Source organism: Dipodomys merriami, unplaced genomic scaffold, assembly GCF_024711535.1.
Source record: "Dipodomys merriami isolate MVZ:Mamm:240054 unplaced genomic scaffold, mDipMer1.0.p SCAF_195, whole genome shotgun sequence".
Classification (NCBI taxonomy): Eukaryota; Metazoa; Chordata; class Mammalia; order Rodentia; family Heteromyidae; genus Dipodomys; species Dipodomys merriami.
In genome coordinates this window covers 10,001-13,930 of record NW_027203326.1, presented here as the reverse complement: position 1 = coordinate 13,930, position 3,930 = coordinate 10,001, and the positions used below count along the sequence as shown (strand labels likewise).

Here is a 3,930-nt window from a genome sequence, read left to right as displayed (position 1 = left end):
GCCCCGTCACTCTGTGTTCCTCCCCCCCGCCACACACACAGAACACATATGCACGATGCTTCAGATTGTAGGATTAAAAAGAAATATATTTAGGAATCATGAATTTTAGAATATGTCAAAAATATGTTTTAATAAAGTTAAAAAATGAAAAGGATGAACCTTTTACAACAATCAGGACAAAAAGAAAAATAAGGATTGTCTCGGGAAAAGGAGAAGACATCAGAAATTCTCCCTCAGAGTCCTCAAAGAGATCTACTTCCTCATTAAAGACAGGGTTTTCTTCCTGAGTCCAGGTAGGGACAAATTCTAATTTCTCAATTGGAAATTGAATCCCCTGTAAGAGGTCAGATTGGTCTGGGTATTGTGGGGAAAGATTCCCTTTCCTCTACTGAATCTAGATTTTGGACCTCACTTATTGGTTTCTTGAACATAGACTGGGGTCATTTTCCATTAGCACACATTTACCCTGCACACCAAGACGTGTTTTTTTGATTGGTTTGGTGCCAATCTAGCAGGATTGTTAACATCAATAGAAAACATTCTGGAACGTCTTCTTCCTTGGTGGTATGTGCAGGTATGCCTGCATCACATGTGGGGTTCAGAACCAGTGTGATGTCCATAGGACTCAAAACTTACTTGGGCCTTTCTACAAATTGAAAAAAAACCTCCATGTTCACATGCTTTCTGGAGATCTTCCAATCTCTATCAGTCACCATAGACGACACCACTGATGGGTTCTTTATTTGGAGTTCTGCAGGAGCTGCTTTATGGTGATGCAAACCTGAGAATGGAAATAGGTACAGAAATCTTAAAGTAGACCCTAGAAGTTAAGGTGTGGCTAAAGTACCATGGGAGAAGCTGTAGAATTTGAGTTTGGACTTAACACTGATGAGAATGTAGGGTGATTCTAATGAGTGGCTACTTCCTAGTTCTATCAAAAGGAGAACAGATATTACTTGGCATAGAATATCCATAAAAGGACATTTTGCCAAACTGAGGAGTACTAAGGTCTCTTGACCAATTGGGCCCATCCCTAGAGACCCAGGTTCTATCCCTCCTCATGATCCCTAAGGCATCTAAACAATGAGTTCTTCCTCTTTTTCTTGGTCTCAGGGGTCTTGGGTTCCTCCAGCTGGTCCAGAAGAATATGTAAGCAGAAGTGCAGGTCTGAAGAGATCATGTTGATCTTGACATACTGTGTAAGTTCTTTCAGGGTGTCATGGTTCTTAGGTGCATAGAAATCATCAGGGTAGAAGTCCACCACATAGAGAGGATAGAACAAACAATGCTGTGGGCAGATTTGTGACAAGGAAAATGAGAGCCCACCCTCCCCATCCTGAGCCTTGTACTATAGCCTCTTTCTGGCAGGATTTGCATGTGGGGAATTGGGAAGAGACTCCTGCAAGCAGGATGCTCCTCACAACCCACTTCTAGAAATTTCTCAAATATAATCTTAAAAATTTCTCCCTGTGATAGAAAGAGAAAGCTGTTTCCCCACTGAATTTGACTTGTTATACACAGCCCTCTCTGGCATCCATGAGAGTCCAAAACCACAACCACATCCACAACTGTGTAAGCTGCTATCCACTGACGTGCCAAACCTCAACCCTCTGGTGAAAATCACAACTGGTGTGCAAAGAAGAAAGTTGACTTTGATTCATAAACGTCAAAGGTACCAAGTTTCAAAAGACAAAATTTTTCTTTGTGCCAATGTCCACTTACTTTTTCACTTGTTTATCTTCCTCCCAGTAACGGTAGAAGCATCTGTACCAATGGAAGAAGGAAGTTAACTCTATGCTTCTCCTTTTCTGAACAAGACACACATGGGACTGTCTAAGTCACAAATGGTAATGTAAATATGGCAGAAAAAAGTTAAAATATGTCTATACAATTTCATGGAAGTTCTGTGAGTATGCTTATATACGTCTTTCCAAATAACTGCAGAATGGCTCATGACTCTAACCCTAGTAATCAGGAGGGTGAGATCTGAGGATCAGATTGATGCCAGTTTGAACCCAGTCTAGTTTGTAAAATCTAAAGACACTTATCTTCATTTAACCAGCCAAAGGCCAGAAGTGGACTTGGGGCTCAATTGGTAGCATGCTACGAATGGGACAGCACTCAGGCCCCAAATTCAAGTTCAAGTTGCATCCTTTATTCTGTCTATATTCCTTCAAAGGCCTCCAAGATAGTGATTTCCTATGTGAGGGTAGACGTTGGATGTGACTGGCTCATTCCTTTAATCCTAGTCTCTCAGCAAGCAAATCATTAAGGCTCCACTAGCTAATGAGGCAAATGATATGTTCTGGCAGTCCAGTCCTAAGGAATTATTCGAAGACTGCACTTCCTTGTCTCAAGCCAAGCTCCTTTGATAAGACCCGAGTGAAACAGTCTCAGAGATGTACCAAGTATTCTAATATTATGCCAGGGGGGTCTCATCAGTCTTGGATTTGAAGGGGAAAACTCACTTTTTTTGTCAGTCATGGGGCTTGAACTCTGGGTTTGGATGCTATACCTCAGCCCGTCAACTCAATGTAAGCACCCTACCAGTTGAGCCACAGCACCGCTTCCGGTTTTCTAGTGCTTTATTGGAGATAAGATTCTCATGGACTTTCCTGTCCGGACTGGCTTTGAACCTTAATCCTCAGATCTTAGTGTCCTGAGTAGCTAGGATTACAGTTGTGGGCCACCAGCACCCGGCTTAGGAACACTCACTTTTAAACAGAATGTCCAGAAACTGCTCTCTTGTCTTCACTGTCTATAGTGGTGGAGGAAGTTTCCAACATAGAAGGAACTACCTTTCTGGTCGGCAGGGACCAGGTCCATTACCAGAATTTCCAGCAAGCCTGAGTCCAGGCAGCATATATTATAAGGCACATTCAGGGTTTGGGCTGACTCATTGTCACACTGAGGTAGTAAAAAGAATGGATCTTTGAAACATGGAAATGGGAGTACACTTAAATTGAGTAATTGTAATAGACTGGATTGAAAACTACACAGTAAATATTTTCTCAGTCTACTCATATAAAAGTACACAAGAAGAAGGTTCTAGTGTGGGCTAGGATGAGATTAAATAGGTTTCCTGTCATAGCTTTACCTTGCCGGAGTTGCCTTGTGTTTCTCTTGGTTTCTTCTTATAACAAGGCCTGAGACATTGGTTTCTGGTTTAGCAATGATCCAATGTCTGCAGCATCGAGTGAGGCACTCTACACCATTTATGCCTGAGACTTGAATCTCTTGAACTTTGAAAACAACACAAGAGCATCTTTCTTGTTCCTGAGCCACAGGCCAAGTGAGCTGGCTTGAGTTGATTTTAGTTACACTTGCTTGGCTCTCAGAGTTCCATATTCTATTCCATTATGAGGGTGGTAGTGTCATCTCTCAGAGCCTAAACATTTAAGCTGCTTGCTCACATAAGATCATCCCAAAGACAATCTGTAGGCTGAAATCTCCCTTCCCACATCACTCTATACACATGTGGATATTGTCAAATCCCAAGATCCTCAGCTAGGCCCAGACATAGCCTCAAACTGCCCTTCCTAGCTCAGATCCAGGCCTTATTTGTCACTATTTTTCTCATCCTGCACAAATCATCTTGACTCTCAGGGACCTCTCAGCCTGCCATGTGCTTCTTGCATGTATTTTTGACATCCACTTCCTAGGACATTGTTAGGTTTTTGTTTCCTGATCTTCTGTTTGCTCTTGAAGCCTCTGCGTGCTGTCACCTGGAATAAAGGTAAGTACCTAGAGTTGGGAAAATCAAAAAAGTATTGAAAAACAAACATTACACATATAGTCAAACATTTTTACAGGTGTACATCCTTGTAAGGCAAAAGAGCATTTTTGTAACTTTTATTATATTTTATGAACGAGGGGAAGGGGAGAAGGGAAGAGGTGCTGCATTGTCTACTCATAATTCAATGATTATTA

The 3,930-nt window shown here is 41.7% G+C and overlaps 1 long non-coding RNA gene across 1 annotated transcript; it reads right to left on the bottom strand.

Moving 5' to 3' along the window:
* Nucleotides 1–205: 205 nt before the first annotated feature.
* Nucleotides 206–3,301, bottom strand: LOC138831407 (uncharacterized). The gene is made up of 3 exons (XR_011373280.1): nucleotides 3,098–3,301; nucleotides 1,723–1,764; nucleotides 206–781 (listed from the first exon to the last, which is right to left on the bottom strand). It is a non-coding gene; the product is annotated as an uncharacterized lncRNA (long non-coding RNA).
* Between the last annotated feature and the right edge of the window lie 629 nt (nucleotides 3,302–3,930).